Consider the following 13,836-nt stretch of genomic DNA (forward strand, 5'->3'; position numbering starts at 1 on the left):
TGTTGTAGACTGAAAAAATTTGGGTTTGACATCAAAAGATGAATATGAGACAAGAGATCAACATTTCAGCTTTTATTTCCAGGTATTTACATCTGGATCTGATACACAACTTAGAAGATAGCATTATTTGTAATGGAACACAAAATTTTTAGGTGAGCAAAAGTATTGGAACATATAAACTTAAAATAGATTAAAGTGAATGAGACTTAATATTTAGTTGCAAATCCTTTGCTTTCAATAACTGCATCAAGCCTGTGACCCACTGACATCACCAAACTTTTGCATTCTTCTTTTGTGATGCTTTTCCAGGCTTTCACCACAGCCTCTTTCAGTTGTTGTTTGTTTTGGGGGGTTACTCCCTTCAGTCTCCTCTTCAGCAGGTAAAATGCATGCTCTATTGGGTTTAAGTCTGGAGACTGACTTGGCCAGTCTAAAACCTTCCACTTCTTGCCCCTGATGAACTCCTTTGGCACTGTTTTGGCAGTGTGTTTTGGGTCGTTATCTTGCTGCATGATGAAGGATCTCCCAATCAGTTTGGTTGCATCTTTCTTTAAATTAGCAGACAAAATGTTTCTGTAGACTTCTGAGTTCATTTTGCTGCTGCCATCATGTGTTACATCATCAATGAAGATGAAAGAGCCCGTCCCAGAAGAAGCCATGCAAGCCCAAGCCATGACATTACCTCCACCGTGTTTCACAGATGAGCTTGTATGTTTGGGATCATGAGCAGATCCTTTCTTTCTCCAAACTTTCGCCTTTCCGTCACTCTGGAGAAAGTTAATCTTTGTCTCATCAGTCCATAAAAGTTTTTCCCAGAATTTTTGAGGCTCATCTCTGTACCTTTTGGCAAATTCCAGCCTGGCCTTCCTATTCTTCTTGCTAATGAGTAGTTGCATCTTCTGGTGTAGCCTCTGTACTTTTGTTCATGAAGTCTTCTGCAAACAGTAGATTGGGATACCTTCACTCCTGCCCTTTGGAGGTTGTTGCTGATGTCACTAACAGTTGTTTTAGGGTCTTTCTTTACAGCTCTATCAATGTTTCTGTCATCAGCTGCTGATGTTTTCCTTGGTCTACCTGTTCGACGTCTGTTGCTTAGTACACCAGTGGTTTCTTTCTTCTTCAGGACATTCCAAATGGTTGTACTGGCTATGGCCAATGTTTGTGCAATGGCTCTGATTGATTGTCCATCTTCTCTCAGATTCACAGTTGCTTCTTTTTCACCCATAGACAGCTCTCTGGTTTTCATGTTGGTTCCACCTCTAAATGCAGTCTGCACAGGCAAAATCTATCGTACCCAATCTGAAACTGAGCTCAGACATTCAGTGCTATTTATTGTTTGAATAATCAATGTAATTGGGAGACACCTGGGCAACAAAACACACCTGTCAGTGACATGTTCCAATACTTTTGCTCTCATGAAAAATGGGTGGGTTCAAACAAAAGGTGCTATCTTCTAAGTTGTGTATCAGATCCAGATGTAAATACCTGGAAATAAAAGCTCAAATGTTGATCTCTTGTCCCATATTCATCTTTTGATGTCAAACCCAAATATTTTCAGTCCACAACAAAAATAAAGGAATTGGCCTCACTCTTCCAATACTTTTGGAGGGCACTGTATCATGTTTGTGAGACATTCTTTTCATGTGTATATCTGTGAGGGGAAAAGAGCCAGAAGAGAGCCAAAGAACGGAAACACAGAATGTGTCTCATGCCAGTGGTTTAAAAAAACAAAACAACAATCTATACACATCCCACTTGGAATATTCGATATATCACCCACCCCTAATCCTATCAATATACTTAATGTACACTGAACAAAAATAGAAACGCACCACTTTTGTTTCTGCTCCCATTTTTCATGAGCTGAACTCAAAGATCTTAAACATTTTCTATCCACACTAAAGACCATTTCCTCACAAATATTGTTCACAAATCTGTCTAAATCTGTGTTAGTGAGCACTTCTCCTTTGCTGAGATAATCCATCCCACCTCAGAGGTGTGGTATATCAAGATGCTGATTAGACAGCATGAATATTGCACAGGTGTGCCTTAGGCTGGCTACAATAAAAGGTCACTCTGAAATGTGCAGTTTTGCTTTATTGGGGGGGGGGGGTCAGAAAACCAGTCAGTATCTGGTGTGACCACCATTTGCCTCACGCAGTGCAACGCATCTCCTTCGCATAGAGTTGATCAGGTTGTTGATTGTGGCCTGTGGAATGTTGGTCCACTCCTCTTCAATGGCTGTGCGAAGTTGCTGGATATTGGCAGGAACTGGAACATGCTGTCGTATACGCCGATCCAGAGCATCCCAAACATGCTCAATGGGTGACATGTCCGGTGAGTATGCTGGCCATGCAAGAACTGGGACGTTTTCAGCTTCCAGGAATTGTGTACAGATCCTTGCAACATGGGGCCGTGCATTATCATGCTGCAACATGAGGTGATGGTCGTGGATGAATGGCACAACAATGGGCCTCAGGATCTCGTCACGATATCTCTGTGCATTCAAAATGCCATCAATAAAATGCACCTGTATTCGTTGTCCATAACATACGCCTGCCCATACCGTAACCCCACCGCCACCATGGGCCACTCGATCCACAGCGTTGACATCAGCAAACCGCCCCCCCACACGACGCCTCACATGCTGTCTGCCATCTGCCCTGAACAGTGAAAACTGGGATTCATCCATGAAGAGAACACCTCTCCAACGTGCCAGACGCCATCGAATGTGAGCATTTGCCCACTCAAGTTGGTTACGACAACGAACTGCAGTCAGGTCGAGACCCCGATGAGGGCGACGAGCATGCAGATGAGCTTCCCTGAGACGGTTTCTGACAGTTTGTGCAGAAATTCTTTGGTTATGCAAACCGATTGTTGCAGCAGCTGTCCGGGTGGCTGGTCTCAGACGATCTTGGAGGTGAACATGCTGGATGTGGAGGTCCTGGGCTGGTGTGGTTACACGTGGTCTGTGGTTGTGAGGCCGGTTGGATGTACTGCCAAACTGTCTGAAACGCCTTTGGAGATGGCTTATGGTAGAGAAATGAACATTCAATTCACAGGCAACAGCTCTGGTGGACATTCCTGCAATCAGCATGCCAATTGCACGCTCCCTCAAAACTTGCGACATCTGTGGCATTGTGCGGTGTGATAAAACTGCACATTTCAGAGTGGCCTTTTATTGTGGCCAGCCTAAGGCACACCTGTGCAATATTCATGCTGTCTAATCAGCATCTTGATATGCCACACCTGTGAGGTGGGATGGATTATTGCGGCAAAGGAGAAGTGCTCACTAACACAGATTTAGACAGATTTGTGAACAATATTTGTGAGGAAATGGTCTTTTGTGTGTATAGAAAATGTTTAAGATCTCTGAGTTCAGCTCATGAAAAATGAGAGCAAAAACAAAAGTGGTGCGTTTATATTTTTGTTCAGTGTATATAATGCAACCTGCTACATTAATCATCACATATCTGTTCCATTACCATTTGCACAACTGCACTGCATATTATACATGTACATATATCAAAAACGTAGACATTTTTGAGATTTTAGACCGTTCAGCTGTCCTACTATATAAAAACTACATTACTACTGACATTAAAGCACATCAGTGTTGTTTCCTTTGCCCACTGTGTTGGAGGTGAGTTTGCTACATCCCACAAACTCCATGAGCTCTTTCACTCTAATAAATACATAAATAAACAGTCATAGACAGTCTGTTGCTGCACAGCAACTCGTGCTTCAGCTTGGGGGTCGTGTATATTACTGCGCTGTGTGGTAAGCTGCTAAGAAGAGTCTGTAGCTGTGCGGTGGCTTGTTCTTCCGCTCAGTATGTTTTTATCCACCACTCTATCTCTCTCCATAGCACTCGTAATTCACAGCAAAACTGCAGCAGGATTTTAAATTCAATTCTGGATTTTACAGGGAGCCAGTGCAGAGAAGCTAAAACAGGAGAAATATGATCTCGTTTCTTAGTTCCTGTTAGTACACGTGCTGCTGCATTCGGTAGATGTCTGTCGGCACACCCCCACTTTGTTTCCACCAGACCTGTAGGTTATCAGAGAATGTTCTATTTCTGGTTGATAATGGCGTTACCAATCATCTTGCAATGAGCTAGCTTAGCGTAGCTGCCTCCCAATTTGTCTTACTGGAGTAGAATGTTCTAGTTTGGGGGTGGGAGGGGCAGACAGCATGTTGCCTGTTCTGTCCTGTGGGCTGCCTTGTTGAGCACCATGGCTCTGAGAACATTCCATTAGACACAGTTTAAGCTGTAGATTTTAATTTTCCACATGTAATTAATTAATAAATTAAACATATTGTTCAGTTCGTACTGCATACCATACCGACTTGTACCAAACAGTTTAATACAGTTACAATATATACAGTACAGGCCAAAAGTTTGGACACACCTTCTCATTCAATGCGTTTTCTTTATTTTCATGACTATTTACATTGTAGATTCTCACTGAAGGCATCAAAACTATGAATGAACACATGTGGAGTTATGTACTTAACAAAAAAAAGGTGAAATAACTGAAAACATGTTTTATATTCTAGTTTCTTCAAAATAGCCACCCTTTGCTCTGATTACTGCTTTGCACACTCTTGGCATTCTCTCCATGAGCTTCAAGAGGTAGTCACCTGAAATGGTTTCCACTTCACAGGTGTGCCTTATCAGGGTTAATTAGTGGAATTTCTTGCTTTATCAATGGGGTTGGGACCACCAGTTGTGTTGTGCAGAAGTCAGGTTAATACACAGCCAACAGCCCTATTGGGCAACTGTTAAAATTCATATTATGGCAAGAACCAACCAGCTAACTGAAGAAAAACGAGTGGCCATCATTACTCTAAGAAATGAAGGTCAGTCAGTCCGGAAAATTGCAAAAACTTTAAATGTGTCCCCAAGTGGAGTCGCAAAAACCATCAAGCGCTACAACAAAACTGGCACACATGAGGACCGACCCAGGAAAGGAAGACCAAGAGTCACCTCTGCTTCTGAGGATAAGTTCATCCGAGTCACCAGCCTCAGAAATGGCAAGTTAACAGCAGCTCAGATCAGAGACCAGATGAATGCCACACAGAGTTCTAGCAGCAGACCCATCTCTAGAACAACTGTTAAGAGGAGACTGCGCGAATCAGGCCTTCATGGTCATGGAAACCACTGCTAAGGAGAGGCAACAAGCAGAAGAGATTTGTTTGGGCCAAGAAACACAAGGAATAGACATTAGACCAGTGGAAATCTGTGCTTTGGTCTGATGAGTCCAAATTTGAGATCTTTGGTTCCAACCGCCGTGTCTTTGTGAGTCGCAGAAAAGGTGAACGGATGGATTCCACATGCCTGGTTCCCACTGTGAAGCATGGAGGAGGAGGTGTGATGGTGTGGGGGTGTTTTGCTGGTGACACTGTTGGGGATTTATTCAAAATTGAAGGCACACTGAACCAGCATGGCTACCACAGCATCCTGCAGCGACATGCCATCCCATCCGCTTTGCTTTGCGTTTAGTTGGACGATCATTTATTTTTCAACAGGACAATGACCCCAAACACACCTCCAGGCTGTGTAAGGGCTATTTGACCAAGAAGGAGAGTGATGGAGTGCTGCGGCAGATGACCTGGCCTCCACAGTCACCGGACCTGAACCCAATCGAGATGGTTTGGGGTGAGCTGGACCGCAGAGTGAAGGCAAAGGGGCCGACAAGTGCTAAACACCTCTGGGAACTCCTTCAAGACTGTTGGAAAACCATTTCAGGTGACTACCTCTTGAAGCTCATCGAGAGAATGCCAAGAGTGTGCAAAGCACTAATCAGAGCAAAGGGTGACTATTTTGAAGAAACTAGAATATAAAATATGTTTTCAGTCATATCACCTTTTTTTGTTAAGTACATAACTCCACATGTGTTCATTCATAGTTTTGATGCCTTCAGTGAGAATCTACAATGTAAATAGTCATGAAAATAAAGAAAACGCATTGAATGAGAAAGTGTGTCCAAACTTTTGGCCTGTACTGTATATATATGTATATATATTGTAGTGTAATGTACTGATTTACTGAAGACATATACTGTACCTTTTAGTTGACCTTTAAAAGATATGTGTTGAAGCAATATAATCTGTGCAACTGACAAATTACACATATTTCATGTATTCTTATGACACACACACTCACTGTGCACTTAAGCATTGTGGTGGAGAAGTACCTAGGACTCACTGTGAATCATTTCTAAAAATAGCATGAGGATGGGTTCAGAAAACACTAGTGGAAAATTAGGGGAATTACAGCTTGTCCTGAGAATGACCCTAGTAAGAGGAGGCGGTCTTAGATCTAGGAAAAACATTACTCAGCAGAAATATGACACCATTATGGTGGGAAAAAAGTGACTCAGCAGAGGTGGGATATCGTTACGATCAGAGCCAAGTGGGAAAGAGATGACTCAGCAGAAATTCTACGATAAAAGAGTGAGCGCAAACAAAGAAATTTCAGTCTTGCTCCAGAGCTTGACTCATTGGGTTGTGATATGTTTGTTGCCTGCGAGCACATTAAACTCAGTTGCATCTGATTCTACGTGTCTCCAGTGATTTTTTTTACCTCTGAGTATTTGAGTTTTTGATATCTAATGGAAGACAAAGAAAGTCCGTTTGAGAGGAGAAGAGCGAGGTCGCGAGCTAACTGGCCCAGCTCCTGACCATTTGAATTATTTTTCTACATTATTTGGCGAAGCCAGCCAGGAGGACGAGGAGGTCGGATCCTGGGATCGGGGGCTGGCTGCGCATCAGACGTACAGGTGGCCACCAGATAAGGTAAGCAGAGCCTTTTTCTGCCTAAACCGTGCGTCTGAGGTGCAGCTGGGGGCCGCCTGGGTCGGAGGTATTTGACAAATTCCTCTCCTAAAGAACCTAAAATGTGATGAAAAATTACTAACTAATAACACAACATTGGAACATAGATGATATATTGCTGGAGACAACTGAATCTAGTGCAACACAGTGAGTGTGTGTGTGTGTGGAACGTGGGGGAGTGAGCTAGAGTAACCAAGCAGGCAAAAGGAAGAGTGAATGTGTGTGTGAATGAAAGGAAAATAAGTAACAAAAGTAGATAAGATAGTTAAAGTATTTAAAGTATTGAGAAAACAGAGAGAATAAAGAAGTGAAACCGGTAAAAGAGTCAGAGGTACTCAAAAGCACATACGTGGTTACCGCTGCCGAAACTTGCCAACACTCCCTTTAGCCTGTAGGGGCGGGGGTGTTGATGCCAGCCGGCAGGCTGCGCGGGCGGAGTGCTGGTAGTAAACCCGCGGATACCGCTGTTGGCTTGCCTGGCATACCCTGAGTGGGTGTGTTAGGGGAGACACCAGGACTGTGATAGGCGGTTTACTCTTAAGAGTTAAAAGGTTTTAAAAGAAAAAGTTTCTGTGGATACCGCTGTTTTGAGAAAAGTGACCTCCCAGCCAAGAAGGAGGGGGAGTCACCGTAGACAAAACGGGACTGAACGGACAGAGCTTAAGACGTTGCAACCAGAGAGAAAAAGAGAAAAAGACCAAAAATAAGTCAAAAAAGTTAACAGATCGATCAAAAAGTGTAAAAATTGTAAAAATCTGACTGTGAGCTGTAAGCTTGTTGTACATACATTATAATATATCTAGAAGTTAGGTGCGTAAAAACAGTATAGTGTTGCAAATACAGTTAAGGTGTTAAAAATACAGCTGTAAAAAGACTGACAAATCACTGGGAGGCTGACTTGACTGAGAGTACGAAGGGAGGAGGTGAGGACTGCAGCTAACACAGACTTGGGAACTCAGCCAACGGTAGTAGGCTTACACAAAACAGAGCTTTGTTATAATTTGGCATTTGGGTCTGATCTTCATTGGGTTAAAGGTCATTACAAGAAAATAGACAAATTGGGGTTTAAATGTTTTGTCATAATCTAACATCTGTGTTTGTGTTGTGAAATCTGTTTTAAAGTTGTTATATGAGGTAGTTATTAACAGTGTCTCAGTGAAACAAAACCAGACAAGGGCAACCTGATGGCGTCAACAAATTGTCTGGGGACTGGAAAGCTAACGGTACCAACGAAAAGTCCACGTTTCACTGATTGAACCAGTTGCTCGGGTGAACTCCATACAAACTGGTTGGCTGTTAAAGGGAGAATAAAAAAGACATATCTGTTATTTTAATTTAATTTTGAAGATAAATAAAATAAGCGATAAGTACAGCTTAAAATAAGTAATTATAGCTCATATGAATAGGTTTATAATAAATAAAATAAGTAAATAAAGACAGGTTGAGATCAAACTGTTCAGAGCTGGGTGGAATAGAGCCAGCAGAAAAGAAATTAAATTAATAAATCAACCTGTTGCAGTAGGGAGGTGAGCACTGAGAGGGAGAAACAGTGAGGATCTAAAAATAGATGAATGAGGGAGAAATCATTGAAGACGAGATCTGGGGAGAAGAACACTGTTTAACTGAGGGCCCGATAGAATACGAGGGAATATGAACACATTTCGGGTTGGAAAGAAGCTACATAGACAGCGAAGGGGGTGAGCAGATAGAGAGAATCAAACTAAGCTGTTAAATAAATCAAGTACACAGGCTCCCTGCTGCAACATTGTGAGATCGAATTAGGCTGACTTCACTGGTACAATATTGTGGACCAGAGTAGGGAGAGTAATAAGGCAAACACATAAATTTCACCAGTGATAGGTCAAGAGGTGAGGTTATACATAACTCAAAGAACACCTGAAATAGGAGGAGAGAGCAGTGAAGCTTACAGGATTAATGAAGTCATATACAATGCCATCAGAAAAAGGCAGAGAGGGACAGTACAGAGTCAGCACGGGTTCAGCTGTTAAAACTCCACTGGAAGATGCACGACGAAAACCCAACGATGAAAAAAAAAAAAAAGGAAAAAAGCAGAGAAAAATTAACTAATCAGATGGTTCGGCAGCTTCCGCCCTTCCCCATACACACTCCAGATCTATTTCCGACCCCAGAGTGACTCGCCCTCCCCATTGGAGTGGCTCGAGAGGAGGTGCAGGAGGATTCGGAGGCAGGGGTGGGGGTCGTGGCGGCCCAAGAGGGGGTCAGGACGGTAGAGGGTGTTTTATTTGTGGAGCCACCTTGAATCTCCCTGTGTCTAAACACCAAATATCATCCTCAGCAGTTGAACTAACTGGGTTCTCGGGACAACCACAAAATCTGCCGCTCACCAAACCGCTCACTACCACCATACTCCAGGCTGAACAGACATTTTCACGCAGATATGTTTCTTCTTTGTCATGCCCTGTGAATCTATTGGGGAGAGATGTGCTGCTGAAGTGTGGAGCTTCCATACTCTGCACCCGGATGGGCTGATAGTGACCTTCCCAAATGGCTACACTGTGAACTGCTCGTTAACAACTGTGCATTCCTCCTCGCAAATGTTTTTATCAGCGGATACCTCCCCCAAGGCTGAAGGACATTGAGCTGGTATCTACTGGGGCCTTCTCGAGCCAGAAACCACGGAGACGCCTGGCATTGGCACTCTCTATCAGTCTTGGCGTCCCTGGGTTCAGTCATTAAATCCCTACACCCTCCTCCCAATCCCCTCCATGTAACTCTTTATTATGACAGGATTGGCAACGAGCTATATCAACAGGCATCTTGTAATGAGATAGAAGGGAAAATGTGGGAGATAGGATCCACCTGCATATTGGTGGGAAATGGGGGAGTGGCTGCAGCTGTTGAACCGACCTCAGAGCAATTGTAGTAGTATGAGGGGACGAAGGAAGCCTCCCCTCACATATCCTTGACAGTGCATGCAAAAAGACTTAGGCAATATGTGTAAAAAAAAAAAAAAAAACAGTATTCACAGATGGATGTTGTTTTAGACATCCAACGGAGGGACTGAAAGCAGCAGGGTAAGACAGACAGAGACAGGGTTTGAGGAAATGATTACACAAAAGTGTAACAGGAAAAGAATCATCTCAATTGGCTGAACTCCAAGCAATGATTATAGCATTAGAATGGGCTGAAGGGAAAAGAGTGAACATCTACACAGACTCGATCCATGTGGAAATGACACAGCGGATCAGATCTGGCTTTTTAACAGCAGCAAAGACCCCCATTAAGCATGAGAAGGACTTGAGGAGACTACGGGAGGCTCTGACGAAGCCGGCACAGGTAGCAGTGATTAAGTGCAAGGGTCACGACAAAGCAGGGACAGTTGTCTCCAGAGGGAATGACGCAGCAGATGTGGCAGCCAAAAGAAAGGCAGGATACAGTCAGCAGTATGTAATGCTACAAACAGAGAGAACAGTGCATGACCTCCTGCCGCCCTGTGATGTAAATATGTTAATAGCAGAACAGCAGAAAGCCTCTCCAGAGGAGCTCACAGTATGGAGAGAAAGAGGATGCAAAGACAGTAATCAAATTTCTGATCAATCAATACATTCCCACGCGTGAGTTTCCCAAAAGAATCAGAACCGACAATGGAACCCATTCCAAAAACAGAGATCTACAAGAAGTAGAGAGCTTTGGGACTAAAAGACACATTTGGCACAGTCTACCACCCTCAGTTACAGGGGGTGGTAGAGAGAGCAAATGGGATTCTGAAAACAAAATAGCAAAAATAGTAGCAGATAGTGGAAATAAACTTAACTGTGTGGATGCTTTACCGCTTGCACTAATATCAATGCACTCACAAGCTAGCAGAATCACGCATCTAACACCGCATGAAATGCTTACGGGCCGGCCCATGCCGCTACCTTACTTAAGAGGTACCGTCCCTGGAACAATTACAGGGCGAAATGTTTGATTATTTACGAAGTTTAACCCGTATCCATAGGGCTATCTTCCAGCAGGTGAAAGGCACCACCAAGGACAGAAGGGTCGAAATCCCAGAAGACCTTCAATGCATACTTCCTGGAGAGTGGGTGTACGTCAAGGTGTTCGAAAGGAAGTGGGACCAGCCACGCAGAAAAGGTCCATACAAGGTCATATTAGCTACACCAACTGCCTTGAAAGTTGAAGGTAAGGACGTTTGGTTCCATCTTAACCACTGCTGCAGAGCTAACAACCCAGAGAGGGTGTCGACAGAGAGCACCTCAGAGGAAAACACCCCATCCTCAGTGGCTGGCGATGGAGCTCATGAGTCGCCACCTGGTAGCTGCAGGGCTGATGATGAGGGCCCAAGCGCAGAAAGAACAGAGAGAGGAGAGAGCAGAGGCAGAAAGAGAGCAGGGAGAAGAAAGCAGCAGCTCAGAAATAGGTGAAGATGGTAACCTGACTCAAGTTTACATATGTAGACAGAGACCAACAAGTACAACATTCCAATTGGAACACTAAAAACCTCATCAATTCTTGATTGGTTAGAAAAGTTCTCTGTTGGAAAAATCTTACAGACTATAGGAGTAATATTTGGACTCGGCGTCCCTCCCCTAGTACAGATCCTGATAAGACGGGCCATAAGAACGGCCACAGGACAATTTATTATGCTGATACAACAGCAGGAAAAGCTCCCCAGGAAAGGCGAATTGTGGAAACTAGATAAACCGTGGATAAGATCCTATGCACCCAAAAGAAAAAAGAAACGATTTATATGAAACCACGATTGATAATACGGACGTATGTGAGAATATGACTGACAATATAAACTTATATGAGCCAATGAAGGGGAATACAAGGTTGTATAGAGGGAGAGCCGATTCAGGGTAGGAAATAACCAAATAATTGGCAATAGATTCAGGAAAAACCTTGCTGTTACCAAACCCATACTAACAATCAACTGATTAACATTATATAGGTTATCTATCCTACGGGCAATTAGGAGGAAAAGGAGGGAATTGAACTAAACAATGTCCTTTCTAACACACAGATTGGTGCAGAGCATGGCCAGCATGTGGAGATCCCTGTATACAAAGCAGCAGAATCCAGGGTTGGCCTACCAAGAGCGCCCAGCCATGTCAGAGGACCAGCCCCATTTGAGCCCAGGCTAGGGATGACCTACAGCGACAACTGGTCAGCCACCACGAGCTGCAACAGGAAATCGAGATGCTGAGGGACCAGGTGGCGTCCTACCGGCGCCTGAGGATGACTGGCACATCCACCTATGAGCCCGACGGATAGTAACTAGGCGGCATTAACAGCAAAGATAACTATGTACCTTGCTTACTGCGACCTGTATATGAGAAGGTTATTGTAGTTAATCATGCGTGCAATGGAAAATGGCAGCAAGAGCACCCAGTATAACTCTTGTATCCAAACACCACTACATTAATAACATTCAGAGCAATTAGATTATGGGAATTATTACCGAGACTGTTTATGTGTGATGTATACTGATAATGGTTCTGTAGTATGGGACTTTTCAAGTCCCACAGGAGGGAATATATATTTTTTCCTCTGTTATGTTTTTTGATTCATGTTGATTATTGTATGGGACTATGTAGGACTAGGACTCACTGTGAATCATTTCTAAAAATAGCATGAGGATGGGTTCAGAAAACACTAGTGGAAAATTAGGGGAATTACAGCTTGTCCTGAGAATGACCCTAGTAAGAGGAGGCGGTCTTAGATCTAGGAAAAACATTACTCAGCAGAAATATGACACCATTATGGTGGGAAAAAAGTGACTCAGCAGAGGTGGGATATCGTTACGATCAGAGCCAAGTGGGAAAGAGATGACTCAGCAGAAATTCTACGATAAAAGAGCGAGCGCAAACAAAGAAATTTCGGTCTTGCTCCGGAGCTTGACTCATTGGGTTGTGATGTGTTTGTTGCCTGCGAGCACATTAAACTCAGTTGCATCTGATTCTACGTGTCTCCAGTGATTTTTTTTACCTCTGAGTATTTGAGTTTTTGATATCTAATGGAAGACAAAGAAACTCCGTTTGAGAGGAGAAGAGCGAGGTCGCGAGCTAACTGGCCCAGCTCCTGACCATTTGAATTATTTTTCTACAATATATATATATATATATATACATACACACACACACACACACATATATATATGTATATATATATATATATACACATATATATGTATAGCACCAATCACAATGCAAGGTGTAATTAGAGGCAATAGCCACCATATGTGTAGCAGCTGCAGCAGACAGGCTGACACAAGACAACTGCCAAGGCCTAGTCCACACAAGCACGGGTATTTTTAAAACCGAACTTTTTTGGCCTCCAGTTTTTAAAAAATCTGCGTCCATACGAGCAGTGCAATAAAAATACCCCCGTCCACATGACACCATGACACCACCCTAACTGTAAGGCCATTGTGGCCAATCAGAAGGCAGTAAAACGTCATTACCGGAAAAAGAACAACAAGCATACTATTATGCAGTAGGAGCAGTCTCCATAATAGCACACTCTTGTGCCTCTGTTGCTGGATGTGGTTGAGTAGCGTTAGTTGTATGATACAGCCACAAAGTGCTGATATGCTGCTAAATAGCAGCAGTATTTTGTTTAGGTCCATCCTCAAATCGTCTCTCGCACACACTGGATCGGGTAATAACACAGCTGTTTTCTGTTTACGTCGCACACTGTGACATCATACAATGGAGATGAGACAAAATAACTGCGGTTATCCTGTCCACACATAACTGCTGACACCAGACTTTTCCAAAAAGTTCACCCTGGACTCCGGTTACAAATAACTCCGGTTACAGGGGCCCAAAACTGCGGTTACGTGTGGATGAAAGGCCAAACCGTGAGCAAAGAGTCATGGTTCTATAAATACCCGCGTTATCCTTGACTTTCTACCACAGAAAATGGCCTCATATCTGCTGCGATGAAAACACCTATGTCTCTTGTTATTGTTGTGGCTCTGGTGCTTGACTGTGGAAGTTGAGGTCC

The 13,836-nt window shown here is 43.4% G+C and overlaps 1 protein-coding gene across 8 annotated transcripts in view; it reads right to left on the reverse strand.

Annotated features, from left to right (window-relative positions):
• Positions 1-13,836, reverse strand: part of LOC125895865 (epidermal growth factor receptor substrate 15-like 1) — a 167,520-nt gene that overhangs the window by 105,214 nt on the left and 48,470 nt on the right. The window lies entirely within an intron of this gene.

The sequence above is a fragment of the Epinephelus fuscoguttatus genome, linkage group LG10, assembly GCF_011397635.1.
Source record: "Epinephelus fuscoguttatus linkage group LG10, E.fuscoguttatus.final_Chr_v1".
Lineage (NCBI taxonomy): Eukaryota > Metazoa > Chordata > Actinopteri > Perciformes > Serranidae > Epinephelus > Epinephelus fuscoguttatus.